The sequence below is a fragment of the Lepidochelys olivacea genome, assembly GCF_965140295.1.
Source record: "Lepidochelys olivacea isolate rLepOli2 genome assembly, chromosome: 10".
Taxonomy (NCBI): Eukaryota; Metazoa; Chordata; order Testudines; family Cheloniidae; genus Lepidochelys; species Lepidochelys olivacea.
Genome location: NC_140420.1, coordinates 64,604,366 through 64,626,343, shown reverse-complemented (window position 1 = coordinate 64,626,343; position 21,978 = coordinate 64,604,366). Strand labels below are relative to the sequence as shown.

The following is a 21,978-nucleotide window of genomic DNA, read 5'->3' as shown; positions in this document are numbered from 1 at the left end:
TGATGAAACCATAGTACTGAATATCACAGGTTTGATCTTAATTGGCTTATAGTATTTAGTTACACTTCAGTTGTTTGCAGGCTTTTAACATTACAGAGAGAGCACACCTCCCTTTAGTCTAAAAGAAAATGATAGAATGCTTGCTAAATGGCTAGGGCAGTGATTCTCAACCAGGTGTACGCATAGAAGTCTTTCAGGGGGTACTCAACTCATCTAGCTATTTGCCTACTTTTGCAAGAGACTACATAAAAAGCACTAGCAAAGTCAGAACAAACTAAAATTTCATACAATGACTTGTTTATACTGCTCTATAGTATACACTGAAATGTAAGTATAATATTTATATTCCAATTGATTTATTTTATAATTATGTGTAAAAATGAGAAAGCATTCTTTTCAGTAATAGTGTGCTGTGACACTTTTGTCTTTTTATGTCTGATTTTGTAAGCAAGTAGTTTTTAAGCGAAGTGAAACACGAGGTATACAAAAACAAATAAAAAACAAATCAGATTCCTGAAAGAGGTACAGTAGTCTGGAAAGGTTGAGAGCCACTGGGCTAGGGTGACTTATACAAATGCTCAGAGGTTGATTAGACATACTTTGAGGACTGAACTCTCTTGTGACCAAAATTTACTCAAACAAGGCAGTTTCAGCACAAAATGAAATAAGATGTAGACCAAAACATATGTGATCCCTTCAATTATCGTTCTTTATGCTGGTTTTTGACTTGTTACTCTATTTTCTGTCCTTTGCCAGGGCAGTACACATGTTCTACAGTAGAAAGCAAACTTTGTTTTGAAGCTGTATCTGCTGCCAGAGCTGTTCTCTATGTTATATAGCTCCAGTGGGACTCACTCCCTTTGACGTTTACCAGAGCCTGAGCTTGGTGACAAAGTGCAAGGTACATTTGCTTATGCACTATTCTGATTGGTTTCAGAGTAGCAGCCGTGTTAGTCTGTATTCGCAAAAAGAAAAGGAGGACTTGTGGCACCTCAGAGACTAACCAATTTATTTGAGCATAAGCTTTCGTGAGCTACAGTGAGCTGTAGCTCACGAAAGCTTATGCTCAAATAAGTTGGTTAGTCTCTCAGGTGCCACAAGTACTCCTGTTCTTTTTGAGTATTCTGCTTAACCATCTTAACAGACCTACATTTTACTAATTTAAACTGCTTGCCTTGGACTGAGACTGCTCTCTGATATGACGAATGTATTGGTTACAGCACCCAAGCAGTATGGTAGGAAAATGAAGGGTGGATTTTGGTGTGTAGCTGCTTTGTTTTTAAAAAAGTGTCATATTGCCAGCCCTGGAGATGTAGGTCTTCCATTTATTCCCAGAACAGGTGCAGCCAAGACAACAAAAATGCTAGCTTCTACTCAGTGTTCTGGCCCAGACCTGCAGGGACCAATCCTACCAGCAAGATAATAGTTTAGGGTCCATCGATACTCAGGTATTTTTCTTTTTTCTGTTTTTTTTTCAGCTCATAAACCTGTGTTTCATGAGCTGCATTAAGAGTTAACTTCCATGTTCCTGTGATTTTTAAATGGATGTCAGAGTTGCCCAGCGTTTTCCATGGGTGCCTGTCTTTTGGTGTGCAGTTTCTTTGAGACTGAAATCTAAAGAGTTTCCACGCTCTCTAATGATGATGCAAATATTTATACAATTAGATATAGGCTTTAATATAGATTTAAAAACAAACAAAAAGACTGAAGCAAAAGTGAACTAATACCTTTCATGGCTGGAGACTTAAGTTTCAAATGTGAATGGGAGTCACAAGTGAAAGAAATAACTGTTTTTATACAAGACCTATAGTGCTTGATTTTATATTACAACACCACCATTCATTTCAGCATGGTTAGCAGTCCTTGATAAGGAGAGCTATGGGACAGGTATAAACCAGTGTGTGCAAGTGAGGATACAATGTAGATCTAAGGTGCAATTTATTCAGCTACAGCATCATCAGTTTCTCTCTTTCATGAGCACTACCATCTTTCAACACTGGAGAAAATGGCTCCTCCCGTGAACAGCACTCCCTAGGACTACCAAAAGTATCAGCACTGCCCACTAGCACCTTGGGCCAGCACATGAGGGATGAGTGAGGGTTGGGTATGCCTGCAGGAGAAGGAGGCTGAGATGTTCTGATATGGAAAGGAGGGTATTTGAAGACGCCCATAAGTGCCCTCCAAAGTAGGATGCTGAGGAGTGAGAGAATTGCACTGTGGAGGAGGAATATCTGTTGTCTAACAGCCCGTGGCCCAGACAATGTAGCGCTGAATCTTGCTTCATGAAGAATATCCTCCTCCACACCTCTTCCCTATCCCAAACCTCTTGCATTGTATTGCTGACCCTGGCTGGGGTGGTGGCGCTGATGGAACATACTGCAGCTGCTGGATGTCAGGGCATCTGCTGGTGGAAAGGTCGTGGTATGGCTGTTGGCTAGAAGGGTGCTGGTTGGGAGTGCTGCTTTGGGATGGGCTCACAGGAGTGCCAGCACTTCAAAGAGGAAGTAAATGGCTGGTAGAAAAGGTGAAGGGAAAGAGAAGAATCATTTATGGCAACAAACAGGTCACAGCCTCCTAAGCACCTTGGGAGCAGGGTTACTAGTATACACACTGAAGGCTGAATTTTTAGCCAGCCTCAAATTTTGCCCACACCCTTGATTTAGCCTGTAAAAATGGGTGAACAACTGTTTTGAATATTTGTTGGCCTCTTCTATGAACTAATCTAATAGTTGGTCACTAAACTGACCCATTGGGATATGCAAAACACGTGCTCTGCCACTTCTGTCAGACCAGTCAACTGCATTTGCAAATGCAGGCGTGAAAAAGTATACAAAGCTGGAGCTTAAACTTAACTCTTCATATTATCTTGTTGAGTGTTAAAGATTAACTACAACGGGGAAAGAATGTTGTACAGAATGTTTCTCTTGTGCTAGAGAAGAGAATGCACTATGAATTATATTCTTCTGTCTCATGGGTTATTTAAACTTTTGTGTAATTGTTTACCCTGTTGCTTTTATTTACTCTATGACATCAAAAAGCATTAATTTACCATGTGACATTTCATATTTATAATTTGAGACACAGTGCATAAAAACATGGAAATCTGGTGAAGGCAAACCAATTTTATAGCATGTACTGTGCAACTGTTTTGCAGCATTGCCCTCAAGTGTAAAGTCTCTTACATTTTTTAAATTGTCTAATCAAATGCAGACTCTGTTCCAGTCACGCTAGATTTTCACATAATGGCAGAAAACTATTTCTTTTTAGCCTAGCACTGAACATTTGGATCACATTATTACATTTGCTACTTTTGTTGTCTGTGAGTGTATATTTGCAAATGGATCATATACATGCTCACGCACACACTCCACGAGAGAGGGGGATTCATTATTGTGCTGTGACCCACTGCGGGATAGTCCTGGTGCAAAAGGCCATCTGCAGGAACTGCAAAGCCAGCTCTTCTCCACCCTAATAGGAGGCACCTGCAGTGGGAGAAGGTGGGGTTTCAGAGACTGAAGGAGGAATGGTAGGTGTTCTTGCATCACTGTAATGTCTCTTTGCAACAGGGGCACAATTTAGGGCAGCTGTAGCCTATACATGGGGCTAGCGTGTACCAGCTGTCTTAGGTTCTTATATCTATCACCCACATCATTGTAGTATCTGAACATCTCCAAATCTTAAATGTATGTATCCTCACAACATACTTGTGAGGTAGGGAGAAACTTATACCCATTGGGAAACTGAGGTGCAGAGAGGATAAGTGATTTGTGCAAGGTCACACTGGAAGCCTGTAGCAGAGAAGGGAACTGAATCTGGACCTTCTCAGTTCTTAGCTAGCACCCTGACCACTACACCATCCTTCCTAGCTCCCAGCAGACCGTGAATAGGGGAGGCACAAACCACTCCCCTCAGCTGTTGTGTTACAAATAGCACCAGCACAGAGATTAATTTGGGGCTGTGTGAATGAACAAGTACATCTGACCCAAACAGAATACACACGTGCTGACCCAAACAAAATACACACATGCATGCATATATATCTCTCTATAACTGCATGAAACAACTATATGTATGCTGCAAAAAATGAAATAAATATATGGCCATAGTTTTTCCATGGCAGGCCACTGCTATATCCAGTCCAGTATCCTGTCTTTGGCAGGGAGCAAAGCCTAATGCTTCAGGAAAACACCATTCACTGCACACCTAGAAAAAACTTGTATAGTTGTGTATAAAGAGCAAAAATTCCTATCCTACCCTCTGCAGGGAATCAGATTAATCCCTGAAGCATGTGATTTGATTATCCTTGTCCTAGGTTATCATTAAATCAAAATATGTATTGCTAAAATATCTGCATAGCATTTACATTATGAAAGTATATGATTTAGTCAGCAAAAACAAATGACTAATCTTTGAGTCACATGTGTTGGATTTAAGGAAGTGTCATGGAGAAGCAGATCTTCGCAAATTGAACTAAACCATTCAACTCTGTAAACTGATTTTTTTCTTATTACTCCTTTCATGAGGCGCCTGGGGACATTGTTCCCTCACTGTTGAGAACTTTAACACTCTTATCCCTACCCCTCTCACCTCAGCGCCCTTTCTCCAGGTGGTAATACACAGAATAGCTATATTTGCAAAAAAAAAACCTGGCACTTAGCCAACTTCAGGGAATGGAGAGTGATTCTGTACTGGTTTGCTGATTATCTGATCCTAGACATTGAAAGCATCACTTCTGTAAATTCCCAAGCCTGCTGCAGCCAGGGTGAGAGTAAGATCTTATGCCCATCCATTTAATTGTGTGCTATTCAACTGTGGAGACATGCACGGAAGATGTGTCCCTTTAAAATTTTTTTAAAATACAGCCTACAATAATGGGCAGAGTAATGGCTACTTTACAAATACTTTAATGTTTTCAAAACCAGCTAAGGTTTTATACGATCCTGAAGTTTTATATGTATGCTTAGGATCTTATTCTGGCATTTGAAATTTAAATATATATATAATTTTTTTCTCCTTTGCAGCCTCCCAGAACAACCCAAAGCACACACAGGCACACTGGTCCCTGGGTAGTGTTTGACTGAAGGATTGAAGGAGGATTTCACATACGAGTGTGATAATTTTCTTCTGACTCTATGACTATTGTGTGTCACAGTACATAGTGGGGTAACAGCAACACTGTCTGTCCATGTGGTGATATTCCTAGGGCCTGATTAACTGCAGTGCCAAAAAACATCCTTGGGAAAAGGGACCAGAGCACACTATGGATCTTCACATGCCAATACGGGGGAGGTGAATCTCAATAAGGCCCTAATGCAGAGATGCTTTTAGAAAAGTGAGATAAGTACCATTTGGTTTATGGCACTGTAAACTCTGAGGGGAATGCTACCAATGGGAGGGCCTGGGACATGATCTTGCACATTGCTACTACTCAAGATACTACAAGAGGGATGTTGTCACAGTTATTTCATCTGAAGAAAAGAGATGAACTGTATGGCTTGTGTTTAAGAAAAGCCTGTACAGAAATGGCAGAAAACAACATTATTCAGTAATTACCCATTATTCAAGAAGAATATCTGTTTGTAAATATGACCTCTGTAATGTTACCAGGGTCAGACAGACCAAGGGCAATCTGCTGTGTAAGTGTATAAATCAAAGCTGTCTAGCGACTGATTTAATTTACAATGTTCTTCAATATTCTGGACAGAACAAATGTCACTCGCTTGCTTAAATCCTGTGCTCCTCCCCTTTTTCCACTTCCTCCCTCCCTCCCCCCCATTTTTTGATAACACCTCTTGACCTCCCTACTTCTTGAAATAAGAATTAGATGCTAGGAGAAAAGCCATGGATTTCCACCAAGAGACAGCATGTTAGACCAACTTGTTTGAATTATGCTAACATCCCAACAAGTAAGATTACAATAGAGCCCTCACTGTATTTACCTGCTGGTTACCTGGCTTTCTTAGCACAATTCAGGAGTCAAGCAATACATACTGGAATTTATGTAGTTATTTTATATTAAGTACCTAAATCTGCAAAACAAACTTAGAAAAGCATCTGTTGAAACTATTAGATTCTGGGCACTGATTCTGCTAAATCACATGTTTCCCTTTGTGGAAGGAAAAGAGCTTTTGCAATAACATGTAGAATACATGGAACAATTCTTCTCTTTCTTTCTGTGCTCTTTGGCAGTTTGACTGACTGAATCAAAGCAAGTTCTGCTCCTTTATCTTTTTTCAAAATATGCCATAATCTCCAAACTGAAACCAAGTAGGATTTGAATAAAATGTTCTCTTTCAAGTAATAACTGAATTAATAATCACACTCTAAGCAACAGATTGAGATCCTGAAGCCAGATTTTTTTAAATTGTCCACTGGTGCTATTTATTTCTAGCGACCATTTTGTGACTTTTCTGCAGGTGTGGCCACTGAGCTGCCTCAGGGCAGGGCTAAATCTGCCAAACAAAAGAAACTTCATGTTCTGGATGTTAACTTTAGTTACCATAGCCAGACAATGCTGCCAGTGGTATGGAAGACAAAATTGCTGTAGCCAGCTGTGCTGTTCACAGTCGGATGGCTTCTGTGTAGCTCCAAATGGTTATGAAGCCAGTAGCCTGTTGTGGCCAAGGACAGAATGATGGATGTTCTACACACAGTGCCCAAGTAGAAAGAATGGCAGAAGTTCACTTCAGGGTTGTTAAAATGCTAATCTAGTTTAGTTAACAAAAGCCTAATGGCACAGAAAAGTTAGGGAAATAAACACACCTCATATGTTACATATGTACACTCCAGATTTGATCTCTCTAGTTAGACAAACATTTGCCTTTGGAAGTTAGACAATTTAACAGTTTTCTTGTTTGAATAAACTGAATCAACTTTTGTTATTAGCTGTACTATAATTACTGTCAAAGCATGAGAAGGGAAAGTGGACTAAGGCAGACAATACAGCTACTGAAAACAGCATCATAAAGCTAGCAATATGATTTTCACTGAACATTTCTTTCATGTGACATGAGAACTTGAACTTGAAGCTGGCAGCTATTCACAGAACAAGTAACAACTTAATAAAATGGCTTAGACGGATTTTAACTGGAACTGCAGCAAGCTTATCTAAGGCATAAAAAGAGATAATCTGTTCTAACAGCAGTTTTGATTACATCAACATTTGAACCGTTTTAATTACATATAGGACTGCTTGTATTACCCAATGCAAATACTATGCCTTCCATCTTTTTCCTTAACTGTTCCTGGAGCAAATGATTAATTTATCCAATAGCAGGATATACATTTACATTTCTTACTGGAATTATACACCCCTTTATTTCCTTATTTAGTTGCTAAGCAAAAAATAGGGCAGTCTCCCCTCTATCTCCTGTGTTTATTAATCAAAGCAAAAAAACTAAAATGTTTGTTGGGAAATATTAGGGACCAGCTATGTAATAAACAAATAAAGCAAGTACTTCCTTGGTCTTACAAGGCAAAGACAAAAATTGAAGCAAAGCTACTTTTTATCATTTTACTCACTATAACATTCATGGTGAGAACTGGCCATATCCACATATGCTCTTCATGTGATTTCTTGCTAGAGATTTTTGTTTGTTTTTCAGAAAGAAGAATAACCAAGCCATTTTCAATATGTATATAAAAAGGGGCTGTAGCCTACTGCCACTGAAGCCAATGGCAAAACTCCTATTGCCGTCAATGTGAGCAAGACCCATTCCTGTGTTAAGTGCAGTAATTTAAAAGATGTATCTAATCAGACCAGCAGTTGTGACAATTAGTCATACCTACATGGAGCCTTGTAGTTTAAGATTTTTTTAAGTGACTTTTTACTACTACTTCTTTACCATCCTGTATCTCATTTGATGGTACATATCTGAGCTAGAACCTGTTTAGGCACAGGGAATTGAACACATAATTAGGCATTCTCTCTAAATGTGTGAACTTCATAAAACTAGATCAAAGTTCTAGCAGTTCCAAGGGCTAAGGCGTTTGCTGTCACAATCAGATCAAATCAGCCATACAAAAGAGGCAGAAATGTTAGATGGTCCAGCTAAAAGGGCATCAATGATTGAAACAAATGCAGCCACACAGCTGGCTTGTGGAGCTGTGACAAGGCTGGTCACTGTATTCCTAGCACACCCTCCTACATCACACAAAGCATGTTTAGATGATGATGATATCTTTGTTGCATCCTTAGCAGAAATGAACAGAGGTAGTGACAGACTGCAGGATATGAAGAAGAATGGTAGTTCAATGTAACTAAAGATGCAGATGAAAGTGAGCAGCCTGTTAAATAACCCAATTTAAAGCCTCTGGGTTATAGTTTTGGTTCTCCTTTGAAAACAAATTCAATCTACTTAATTTAAAAATGCTAGTAAATTCCTAATGCAAACTCTTTCTTTCCATTTTTAAAACAGCTGAGTATATTAGTTTCTATAAAAAGTGTTAAAGTTTACGATTATATAGAGAAAAAAATCACAGGGCTCATCTGGCAATTTCTATTTGTCCAAGCCAGAGTAAATGTTTATACAATATCTGCCAACATAACAGGATATACCTGTCACTCACTACATTAAACATGATTGTATACAGCTTAATTTACTGAATTAGATACATACACATTTGAGGTGGATAGATTTTTACAGTGTGAATAAAGCAGAACAAAAGCCTTTTGCCACTATAATGCTAGTACAGCCTCACAGTGAGCTTCCAGACTCCTCAAGAATATAAAGAAGGAATCTTGGAAAAATACTCAATAAAAGGATTTTCATGAGAGTGATACACAAGTATTAAAAAGCCTCTGAAGAATTAGGAAGAAATTCCACCAAGACACCAACACTTAAAAGAAGGAAGAATTAATGCCATTACTAAAATACTTTTATGCTTCTTTGGAACACTAACAACTTAATGCAGAGCTAATGTTATTCTAGTAAAGACATGTTGTCCCCCTGAAAATAACTAAGCAAAATGTCATGGATTTTACGTAAGTCAAGGATGATTAATTTTTCAGTGACAGTTCTTTGCTGCAAATTCTCTGTATAGTTCGCTGGAATTGTGTGGGGCGTATATATAAACTACAATACTGAATGCATAGTAAGTACTACATCTGTATACATTACGAACAATCACATTACTGCTGACGCATGCCTGAGTAAGTACATTTGTCTGCATAGATGTGTGTGTGTGTTTGTAGCTATTTTATACACGCAGGGCCAAATTTCACTTGCGGGTTTCTCACAGACCTAAAACTATCAGAATTTGACCAACAGTATTAAACAATCTGGAGACCAGAGAACCTCTATGTCCTCTACTTTACTGGAGTGCTATAAACACTTGGAACTACAGTGTTTTGAATTAATGAAATTCAGAGGCTTAAAGCATTTAACTGCATTTTCCAGCCACACAATATGTCTATATAGAAAGAGACATAAAATACAAGACACGATGGCAGGGCATTTGAAAAAGATCCCTTTTAAAACACAGGAATAATCTCCACCTAGAACTATCTGTGCACCCTTTCATTTCTATCCAGGTCTTATAAATAACAAAGGCAGCTGCAACCCATTTAATTACTGTACTCTGTATAAGCTGCAGTACCAGTTGCTGCAGAGCCGAAACAAAGTTTCGCTACTTTACACTTAAACAAAACATTGCTGTCATCAGGCGAGCAGGGTGAAAGGGTTAAGATATTCCTGCCATTGCAAAGGCTAATGCAGAATTGACTCTCTTATTTGTTTCCATCCATAATTAATGGTAGCTTGAAACATAGCTCCCTCTGGCTCCCAACGCGTGACTAGTACCGACTACTGGAGGAACCACGGAGGTTCGGCCAAGATTATCCAATAAATCATTTCTAACGGGGGACAGAGGGGCCTGATCCGGCTCCGAGGGAGCAGCCGGCTCGAGCTGCCACGCAAAGGAATTTCCCAGGCAGGCGGCAGGTTAAGGCTCACTGAGCACTGGCGCTGCACGCCCCAGTCCGCCCGGAAGCTCGCAGCCTGCTCGCCCCGCCGTGGCAAGCGCTCTCCCAAAGGTCCTGGAACGAGGGGTGGTGGGTGCTCCGCACCCCCTGGCTTGACGTGGGTTCCGTTAGCTACAGGGTTGGTTCAGTGGCTCTCGCATCCCCCCCTCCCCCCAGTGTTTCTGCACCCCCTGCTCTCCTGAATTCAAGAGGGGCCAGTCAATTCACATGCCACCGCAAAGCCACGTAACGTGCCCAGAGAGGGGAGCAGGAGAGGGAGCCCTGGGGGCAAGGTCGGCAGCTTTGGGGTGGGGGGCGGCGGCGCCAGGGCCAGCGTGGTCAGGACGGGCTGGAGCAGCGCACGCGAGGCCGTGCTGGGGGGCACCATCCAGCGGCGGCACCGCAGCACCGTGGCGGGTGTAACAGGTGGTTCCTAGTTCTGCCCCCCCTTCCCCCGTCCCAGCGCGCTGCTCCCCCTGTGGCTGTGCAGCGGGCGAGGCTGGGCTTCCGGGCCGCTGGAGCCCGGGAGCGCCAGGGTCCCCGCGGCAGGCTGGCTGCTAAGGGCGCTCTCTGGCCGGGCTGGCACAGCCGGGGGAGGCGTTCAAAACAACCCCTCCCCAGCGCACCCCGCAGCTGTCCGGCGGGCCCAGCTGCTGCAGCCCAGCGCTGATCAGTTCCAATGGCCTCTGGACGGCACCTCCCCGCCGGCCTCGGACCCACCTACCTTTGCCCAAAATAAACACCAGCAGGCTCCCGCGGCCAACTTGCGCGTCGCAGCCCGGGGACGCAGCCTCCAACGCAAACGCACACCCCGTGCGAAAGGGGAAGGGCTCGGCACCGTCCCTGCGAAGGCTGGGAACTTTTCACCCTCTCTCCTGGCTCTTCCTCCCACCCCGTCACGCAGAGTCGGCAACAAGCAAGTAAAAATAACCTCTGCTCGGACTATTTCTGTCCCTGAGCCGCCGGCCGGGCACTGCGCACTGCACCGCTAGCCTGGGCACGGTGCAGCCAGCGAAGGCGCGAGATGCGGCGGCTCGGCGTCAGCTCTGCCAGCGCCCAGGGTTGCAAATGAAGCTCCTACCTCATAAGGGAAGGAGGAAAGCAAGCTCGGGAGAGCGCTACACCGAAACCCAAATCCGGAGCCGAGCTTCGGGCTTCGCCAGCGTAATCCTGAAACTCGCCAGCTCTGGGAGCGCTGGGACAAACCGGGAGCAAAACAAACGCGAGCACAGCAAATGGTGTAATTCGATCCATCTCCAGTCAATCCATCCAGAGAGGGAGAGGCTTCTTCCCTCCCAACAAGCAGGCGGCTGGAGTCCAGGGTCCCACCCCCCTAGGCTCGGAGAGGCAGGCAGGCTTGGGCTGATCGCCCTCCCTGGCGGCTGTTGCTGAGGCCCCCAGCGCTCACTGACCCTTCAGTGGCCTCGCCTCCTCCCTCAGCCCCCCACCTACCAGGAGCCGCTACACCAGCTCCAAGCACCTCAGCCACACTGGCTAGCTGCGTGCAGCGGTCATGAAGAAGCCTGCTCGCTCCCGCTTCGCCCCCCCCCGCCCTCCTCGCTCCTTTATTATGAAGCGTTTATTTCAGACATCCTGAGGACAAACCACTGCTGCCAAAAGGATCGGCATGCCCAGTCTTTCAGCAAAGTTCAGCCTTAGTTTTTCTTGGTCAGGCAATTTCTTGCCTCCCCATCACACCACCACTTTAGAACCTCTAAGGTAAACAGCTGGGAAGAGGCAATCAAACAGCATTTTGTGTGTGTGTGTGTGTGTACACATAGGCACTCTCATGTCTACTTTGAATGAAAGCCATTCAGTACAGTACGATTTTGCAGATTAATGAAAGTCAGTTTTACCGTGAAAGAGGAGGGGAAAGAAAAAAAAAACGTCCTTGAAGTGACATCATTTTAAGTAGCCCATCATCAGCAGAAAAAAAAAAGTCATATAGTCAGAAACAAAGGTTTTAATCTTAGAAATTAATTCTAGGAGTCAGCTACTATTTATTAATTTTCAGATGGAATATGAATCATTTAAAGCCTAAAATGGCATGAAGGACTTTGGAGGCTCCTTGGGGGAAAAAAAAGAAAGAAAAGAAAAAATGATTACACACCAAACTTTATCATCTGTGCTCTCTTTCATGGTGGGAAAACAGAATTTAATCTTTAAAATAATTCATAGCTTGTCACTGGGAAAGCATTTGAGTTACTCAAGCTTCAGAACCACATACCCCAACTGGTGCACATAAACTTGTGAAACTGAAGAACAGTAAATATCCGGTGGGTTGTTGCTGAACTGCCCTTCCCCTAATTTTTTTCCTCACAAAACTTGTGAGTAGGTGCTACTTAGACTGAAGAACTATGCTGGGCTGATCCTGCAAGTCTGTACTCAGCCAAAACTCACATTGCCTTCACAGTGGGAGTTTTGCGTGTTGAGAACCAAGTGAATTAAGTAAAGACTACAGGATTTGGTCCACAGTAAATTCTCTTCAGTGACTGTTCCAAAAAGTCTCTCAGTCATGGGAATAGGACATTTCTGGCAAATCAATCCTTTGTCTGTTTTACTCTGATGTTCTCTGGTGGCGAAAGGCTGAAAGCTATATCACTGCATGCTTCTTTACAGTAGACATTCAGCAAAGCTATTTTGTAACCCAGAAGCTTTTACCTGTTTAGAGGTGTAAGGACATTCTTTATTTCCTGCTTTCAGGGAACAACTCTATGCTGCAAGCATTAAAATTTGCACACTGACTGAAGATGTTGGGATGGTGACTATTGGCTTGATTAGGAATCAAGTTGCAAACCTGAGGGCAGAAAAAGCATATAGTGTGCAATGTGACTGCATCACGAAGAAGGATTCAGTTCACTAAATATCTCTGCAGTCTTTATACTCAGAAGCATATATTCTGCACAGAGCCTCTATTCTCTCATTTTACAGAACTTTCATCCTCCTATAAAAACAACAAGGAGTCTGGTGGCACCTTAAAGACTAACAGATTTATTTGGGCATAAACTTTCGGGAGTAAAACACCACGATGCATCTGAAGAAGTGGTATTTTACCCACAAAAGCTTATGCCCAAATAAATCTGTTAGTCTTTAAAGTGCCATTAGACTCCTTGTGTTTTTGTGGATACAGACTAACAGGGCTACTCCCTTTTACTTGACATCCTCCTATATGCAGGCTGCCCAAGCCAAAAAATTAAAACGGGACATGGGGTAAGTCTGCCTGTTCTCTGCATGTCCCACAGCAGTTCTTATTAGTAAAACTGCAGTCCATGAGGGCATACCAGTATTTTCATACTGAACTTCATTTTTCAAGGGTTTTGTAATTGATCCTTAAAAATTCACCTAGCAGTGAAATTTAGGATTACCCCAGCAGTAGGTTCCTTGGGAAGTCTAGCACACCCACCAGCACTAGCCTTGTGCTGTCCTCATGCTCCCCAACTCAGGTGAGCAAAGGGGGAGGAAGACTCCTTGTGATCACGACTCATAATCTGGCCCGTAACATTCCAGATATCAGAATGGGATGCTTATATAATTTTAAAAGAGATTTCAGTTAACACATGAATTTTGGAGGATTTTGGTACACAATGTTGACTAGAATCTTAGGTTTATTTTAAAATATTAAATACAGTGCTTTATTAAGATTTGAAACCTGCTGTTGTGCATGCGTAGTAACCACTTTAAATAAGGATTTTAAATATGCACATTTATTGTACATGCACAATTCAGTACAGGAATTATAATGATTGGTTTTAACACAAATATACGCAGGCTCCTACTGACATGATAAACCATCAGTAACGTGCAGAAAAGCTCCTTAAATCCTCATTGACACAACAGATCACTATTGTGTCAGTAGCGTGCATAATAAAAGGAGCATTGTCAAGATATTTAGTTCTTAACTTTGCTTTATCCTAATACTTGTTCTCCATTGTAACTCTGAACCTTTGGATTCTGCCAACATATTTCTTTTTGCAAATACGTTAATGGGATTAAAAGAAACAAGGCTTTTAGGTGTTAATTACCTCTAGAATGATTGATTTGTAAAAGAAACACATCAGTGGTATTTGGTAGTAAAGAGATACAATCAAATGGTCTGAAAACAGGACTGACAGCCAGGCATGCCAAAATTCTAATCCTAGCCCTGACAGTGATTTCCACTCAGATCCTGAAGAAGTGAGTTAGGTCCAGATCCTCAGATGCTTAACTTCCATTGGATCTGGGCCTTAATCTCTTTGACTTAATTTTCTTAGCTATAAAATGGAAATAATAGTAAAAAGAAAAGGAGTACTTGTGGCACCTTAGAGACTAACAAAATAAATTGGTTAGTCTCTAAAGTGCCACAAGTACTCCTTTTCTTTTTGCGAATACAGACTAACACGGATGCTTCTCTGAAACCTGGAAATAATAGTGTTTACTCATATTATCTCACAGGGGCATCTTGCAGATTCATTGTTTGATCTAAAGCACTTTCCATCATCAAAGTGCTTTACAGAATCATCACTATCTTTTATAATTTATAAAGTGTGTTAAATCTGGGACCAAAATATTCACAGTGTGTATGCTGTTATAACAATGACAGTCTATTATATCAATGACTTGCAAACTGAGTTTTTGCTTCATTAAAATACTATTAATACAAATATATTTTATGTTAATCTAACATGTTAAATTAATTTAAATTGTTATGTTGAGTCCCAGTCATTACCATTTAATGCTAACTGAGGAAGAAAAAGCAGAAGTCAGGTTTCACTCCACTCAGGTGACGTCAGTGGGCTCACAACCAGAGATGAATTTGTGTATAATTAATTAAAACGGGATCTAAAATTTGATACGGAAATCACGACTGCAAGATATTGGTGGCTGGTTGGAAAGTGGAACTGTACATCATTCTTGCTAATTTGTATATTTGGGATACCAACCTCAGCGTTCATAAGCCTAGCAAGGTTTGCTTGAAAGGCGCGTCTCTAAGGAACATCTACATAATGTGGGAAATGGTGTGAGTGATTCAGCAGGTGTCACTCTACTGCCTGAGTCCGTGCTGAACCAGCACCACAGCACATTGCCACATCAAGGTGATGTCCTTTGGATAAGATGTGAAACTGGTGTTTGATGTTTTGTGCTCATTTAGGTCAAATTGAGTTTTCTGTAAGAATAGCGGTGTCAATTATGGTGCTATGGTCAAATTACAATAATGTTAGAATTTGATAATTGTTAAATCATCACAGTCACTATGTTTCAACAAAAATATTTACCATTTTTTCTATTATTTTCCTTCAATAAACTCTCCTAATCCAATGCATTTCAATGGAGTTAAAAGGCATCTCCCTACTGTACAGAACTATTAGATATGTAATTAATTACGGTGAAGATGTGCACAGTTCTTATTGTATTAACTGCCTTTGAATCATCCTTGCAAAATGAACAGATACATTATGACTTACACTATTGTAATAAACAAAGATAAAAAAATGAAATAGATTGTAGTTATTATGCCTGCTTTAATTAGGGCTGACAATTTTAGATTTAAGGTGATATTTAGTGACTAATTCCCAAACACTCAAAGCAGCGGTAAGTAATAGTTTGTTCTGATATTAGTTTATACCAATATCCACAAAACATTATTTTCATGCAGCTCTTGGTTTCGTGCAGCATTAGCCCCAGTCAATATCACACTGGGGAGCGGTACTAGGGGGCAGGGCTGATAGTCACAGACATGTATATTGAGCACCACATGAATAAATGCAGAGCTGTTCAAGGAAAAATGGGCTTTTCATCTGCACTGATTATTAAAGTACCCTCTTCTTGATGCCTTTCTCTGGATTTTTAAAAGGATACATGCTGAAAATAGGAAGCCCCAAAGTGTGATATTTCTTCTCTCATCATTGGTACGGGGGTATGGACCTACAGACTGTAGCTGATCATTTCCTTATACAAAATTAAAAGGGGTTTAATATGCCTGATGGATACCTGAGGAACCTTTAGGGTCTCTTGCTTTAGCCTCCTGTCCCTGTGAATCCACATCATAGCCACCAGCCTGTTAGTGGCTGACTGTTCAGACCTCCCTTTGGACCCCATTAACACCAGGCTTTAATCTGTCACAGTGGAGATGCTCTACGCTCAGACTTGAGTGTGCTGCCTATTCAGTGCTCCCAGCTCCTGCTGGATTGGGGAATATTGGACTAGGATTCAAGTTCCTCTGCTTGACCGGCAGAGCATTACAAGTTGGCCAGCCACTTTTGTTCCTTGAGTCCTGGATTTCCAATAATATAAGTCATACATGGACCACTTCCACTCGCAATTTAGAGCAATAAACTAGACACACAAATTGCTATTATAAGACTTCTGGGTTGTATGGATGGTGGGAAACAAAGAAGTACAGCACAGACAGACAGCAAGCATAAAGGTAGAGATCACAGTTTTCTCTCTAAATAGTAGTCAATCCACATTGCACATTAGCATAGTTCTCCACAACATTAAAGAAGGTATTTCCTCACATTTTCTGTAATAACTCCCAGTGTACTACTGCTCAAGAAAAATTATGGGAGAGATTTTTAAGCAATTACAGTTTTCTAAAATATGCCTACTAGACATAAAACATTTTTAGCACCTTCATGATGGTTGTGTTGAAAGTTTTTCTTAAAATGCTTCTGACTGTCAAACTCTCACTTTAAAATCATTGTTCTCCTGTTTTCTATTTTTCTAGCCTGCCTTGTGTCTCCAGATGTGTGGCAGCCTTAGGTGACATACCTGTCATCTCAAAGAAATGGGGATAATTTTCTGCTAACATGGATGGGATTTCTACCATCACCCCAGCTTGGTAACTGTATTGCATCAATGTCTGAACACGCTTACACTATGTAGAAATATAAATGACAAAAGTGCAACAGGGGGTCCAATCTCGTATTCCTTACACACTCAAAACAACCACTGAAATCTTGGGGTGTGTGCGGAATGCAGGAGCACCATATAGTGGGATTTTAAAGTGATAATCTTGAAATCCACTCTCAGCCTCCAGTCTGTCTCTACACCTCCAATCCACTCGATAGAGGCAGATGCAATGTGGTAGTAAGCGTCACGTCCAGACTGGAGCAGATGCTGATGGTGGGGGAGATGAGGCAGGACATGGAGCCCTTGGCGGCCAGGATGTCCTGGGGCAGGACGTCCTGGGGCAGGATGACGGGCTTGGTGTCTTTGGGCTACTCCGCCAGGTATTCGATTGCTCAGCCTCCAGTCTGTCTCCCTCCCTGCCAGTCCACTCGATGGAGGCAGATGCAATGTGGTAGTAACAATTAATATAATAAAAGAGAACCACAAATATTTCATGTTGCACCTGGCCTATTTTATGTCCTACTCCCCTGCTCAGCTAGTGACTAACAACAAAGATTCTGCTACTTGCCAGGTGGTGCAGGGCAAGGAATTTCTACTCCCTTGCTTTTACAAGGACCCTCATAGCTGGCTGCAGAGTGAATATTGCCTCAGTAAAGATGGAGTAAGGCACTGGCCTGTTGTTTGTAAATTCTTTGTATTGTGTATTTTAATTATTGCCAAGAGCCTAAAGTGAAGTCTGGGTGCTTAGAAGTCAAAGAGAATAAAATCAATTCAAGCAGTGAACATAGCAAGACCCTAGCATACCTCAGCACTGGTCACAACACTGAGCCTTTTAAAAAAAGTCTATAGAAGCTGGCAAAATAGCTTTTACAAACACCTTTTCACATTGAACTTTCTGATTTTAAATGAGGTGCAAAGCAAACATTCTTTCAAGAAATGTTCTGCCTTGGCATCCCCTTGCAAAGAAAGCTGCAGTGGTAAAAACTACATAATTCCTAATCATTTAAAAAGAACCACCCTGTAAATAAACCAAGTGTGACAGGATGTATAGGCTCCATCCAGTGGCTGGCAGAGAGAGGGTTTACTCTCTCCATGAGGAAAGAAGTCCAGCTGCATGCTCTCAGTGCAGGCACTGTCAGGGACCCAGCTGAATGAAGTGAGGCCAGCTCCAGCTGTGGTGAATTAGATCACTCTCTTCATGCTCCAAGAACAGCCCTTGAAGTCAATGTTGAAGCTCCCATTTATTTGAATGTGCAGAATCAGGCCCGAAAAGAACAGCTCCAAGGGCTTTGAAGTAGCCACACCCTTGTGGGTCAGGCTCAGCCACAATGGTGATAGATGTAGTAAGAGAACCTAAAGAGGATACACTATGGTATGGGCAGACTAGTAGAAAGAAATCCACTCTGTTAAGATCCTGAACTTTGGCTGCAACAGAGCAATGTTTTATTACTTTTTAAAGAGATCTAGGCCACGAGAAGCCTTTTTTGAAGTCTCAGTTTAAGTACATGGGTAGGGGAAACCTTTATTGTTTGCTTCTTTTGACAGGTCTTTGTAAGACTGGCGTTAACCCCTGTCTGTAGCTCACCTGACCTGTCTCAGAGGGTGTTAGTGTCCAATTCATCTTTTTTTATTTTTAAATGAAATAACTAAGAGAATGATTAAATATCATGCATTGAGAATGATAGGTGTTTCTGAATGTTTTAGCTGCACTGTTAGTGGCAGACTTTACAAGGCTCACTATAATGCAATGTCTACAAGAAACATGAAAATAAAGGGGAAAAATCGCTTTAATTTTATAGTGATTAGTTTCTTAGTTCGGTACATAACATTGCCTATCATTTGACAGTGAGAGTTTGTTTCAAACACTTAGGGCAAAAACAGTGGAATATACTAATTAAATTTAAGGGCCTGTTTCCAAGACTAATGGAAAGTCTTCAGCAACATCTGCAATTTTAATTTTCTAACTTTAATTTGTCATACAGATATAAAGTACAGACTTGCAGTCACTAGCCTTCACCTACAGTTTCCCACATTGATAGTAAAATCGGACATAGTTGGATGAAAAGAAATCTTTGTACTAGATTTATATTTGTGGTGTGTACCTGCAAACAAAATTACAAGGAGTATAACGGGATACATTTAATTACATGTAGCTACATCTGCATTGCACAAAATGACTTTTCTCTCCAAAAGCCCTGATCCTGCAACTGATTGTGTGTGGCCGGACTCCTGCCATTGCATGGAGATCTGCAATTCCAATGGCCAGATTGGCATTGAAAACATTAGTTTATATCGGTTTAAACTCTAAGAAAAGGCTTTTCCATGTGCCTCAAAGGTATTCCTGACCAACTGAGTTTAGACACTTAGCTAAACTTATCTGTTTAGGTGTAGCTTTGGACATAGATGATCCCTGCAACACATAATAACATTCAGAGCACACACGTAATCAGTAATGACATGAGATTTTGCCTTTGGCAATGTTCACTTGGGTTCACATTTAGTATTATGCCCCTTAACATGTCAATACCAGACCTTACCCTATAGCATTTTATTTTGGGCATACAGGTGGATCCCCTTACTTATTTTTCAACACTGCTGGTCTTATCTGACATGCCACTTTGCTTGAAAAAATATTTCTGGTTTTGAGTGAACATCAGTGTTCTCTTTGGTGTATTCCAATATTTGGCTGCAAAAATCTTTCCATTGAATATCCACAATGGAACTATCCATGAAAGATTTAATTTTCTCTGTTCTGTGCTCTTCAAGTTAATATGAGCACAGGATAAAAATTTCTACTTACAGAAGGTGAATTAGTACTCACAATATAAACCACACACTTAAGCCTTGGCATCAGTATTATCTGCCAGTGTATCATCTGGGAGGCAAACACAAGGGCAACCTTGATTTTTGGAACTGCCAGACTTCTGCTCCTTTAATTGCACAAGTTTGCTTCATCTTCTGCAACTACTTCTCTCCTGTCTTCACTCAAAATCATAAAAATGTAGGGCAGAAAGAGATCCTGAGAGGTCATCTAGTCCATCCCCCCATGCTGAGGCAAGGCCAAGTATACCTAGACCATCCCTGACAGGTGTTCCACTAATCTGTTCTTAAAAGCCTCTAGTGATGGGGTTTCCACAACCTCCCTTGGTAACTTGTTCCAGTACTTAACTATCTTTATGGTTAGAAAGCTGTTCCTAATATCTAACCTGAAGACCCTAACAAGTGCAAAAGGAAGCGATCCCTCTTAATGGCTCTAATTTTGGGCCAAACTTGCCCTTATTGTAATCAATGCCTTTGCTATTGATTCAATAGAGGCAGGGTTGGGTCTTATGTGTTGCTTGCCACCAGTGTTCCCATTCCAAAAACAGCCTATTGAAGTAAGAAGTGTCTGTTGCTGCCATGAAGAGGCTGCTTTTCTAAACCCATTGTTAGAAGGCTCCCTACTCCAAATGAAAACGAGCATATCACCACATCAGTGGGCAAATTTCCACTCTAACAGATGAACAAGAGGATAGGCATGCCAGAGAACCAGTCTGTGTATTAGCCTTGAGTAAAAGGAGCTGGATTCCCATCCAAGAATGTCAAAATGTCAGGTGATGAAGGGCATTCGTGCTTATGGTTTAGAATACAGGGCTCTGCTATTTCTACTGATGGTATAGGTAAAGCTACTCTCACAGATGTTTAAGGTAACTGTTTAGGCCTTGGTGAACTAGGATTTATGTGCCATGAGGGCAAGGGAGTTATATAATGAAGTCTCCACCCTTCAGCAGCTCTCCTATCGCTATCTGTCTTGGCAAAATGACTACAGGTTAGTCTTGGCTTCCTACTGAAAACCCAGCTCAAGTGTTGAGGCTTTATCTGGGTCTTTCTACAGCTTTCATGTATTCTATCTGCTAGAGAGGGGCCCCAAATTAATGTATGTAAAATATATCCATACTTTTAAAAAAATCACTCTGTATATCCTTGTGCAGCTATTAGTTTAGCTATCGCTAGGTATTAAAATTTAAAAGGGTACCTAATGCATATTGCTAGAAGGAAACAACATTAGTTACACATTACCAGAACAAAACTAAATTAAGAAACAGCTCATTTCCTCTGTACCATCAATATTTTACTCAGCCATAGCCTGTATGCTTGTACTCACAAAGAGGAATTAATCATTCATGTGCTAATGTACATCCATTATTTTTAAATTATCACTTAAGTAATCATTTTTGTGTGTGCTCATATGTGTGATGTCTGCTTATAAAAGTGCAGCAAAAATCAATACAAATTAAATAAAATTTAAAAGGTTGATATCTGTGAAATAGATGCAGGAAAGTCCTCCATGCAATGAAATTGTAATCGAATTAATGTAAAAACTCGGTTATTGAGTCATAACCTGGAAAAGATACTAGGCTAATTCTGCATTGATTTATACCTCAAGCTATGCTGGTAAAGAGTGAGTTTACACAGGATGCAGGGCAGCCCAGAATCTAGCCTGCTCCCTTTCTAAAGCCCAAACAATAAAAACTTCACTGCTATTTAAATTGGTTCAGCATTTCCTAACATATTGCTTACAGACAAATGCCCTGCTCATGTAATAATATCATTTTACATGAAGATAGCCACTTTCATCTAGAAAATAATCCCAAAGCTCTTTAAAAACTAAATTCTGAAAACACCACTGAAACACTGTCACCTGTGGAGTGCAGAAAAGCCATTGTCTGCCTCGTGCATTACATAACAGCATGCAGAGCAGAACATTTTAGCCAAGGACACCAGAAAAAAATCCTCTTAAGAACAGTGCTATGAGATCTTAATGTATGGTGTTACTTGGAGCAGAATTTGGGCCATTAATGGTGAAATATTTGTTATGTTGCTTCAATCATTTTCATGATGGCGTAAATGACAGATGATAACTTGTGGGTATTTCTTGTTTATGAAGCAATAACTGAATCCTGGGCTAAATAAACTCCAAGGCCGAGGTGTTTATTAGTACATCATGTAGTTTTTGACATGTTCACAAAGAAGGAAAGCAATATAGTTCAGTGGAGGGGGCACTGGCTTCAGTCAGAACACTTGGCTTCTGTTCCCTGCTCTGACCTCAGTTTATCCATCTGTGAAATACAGGTAATGATACTTACCCTATTTTGTAAAGCACTTTAAGATCTAAGGATGATGTGCTAGATGAGAGATAAGTATTGTTA

At 41.1% G+C, this 21,978-nt stretch overlaps 1 protein-coding gene across 11 annotated transcripts in view; it reads right to left on the bottom strand.

Moving 5' to 3' along the window:
• The window catches only part of SEMA6D (semaphorin 6D), a 276,200-nt gene that overhangs the window by 24,931 nt on the left and 229,291 nt on the right, over nucleotides 1–21,978 (bottom strand). For 3 of the 11 annotated variants that reach the window (XM_084641680.1, XM_084641687.1, XM_084641686.1), the window contains exon 1: nucleotides 11,043–11,256. The exons of 2 other annotated variants lie outside the window; for them this stretch is intronic. The gene's annotated coding sequence lies outside the window, so the exon portion shown is untranslated. Of the gene's footprint in view, nucleotides 1–10,685; nucleotides 10,815–11,042; nucleotides 11,261–21,978 lie in introns of those variants that run through there. 6 more of the 11 variants (XM_084641689.1, XM_084641690.1, XM_084641681.1 and 3 more) reach the window with 4 other exon arrangements.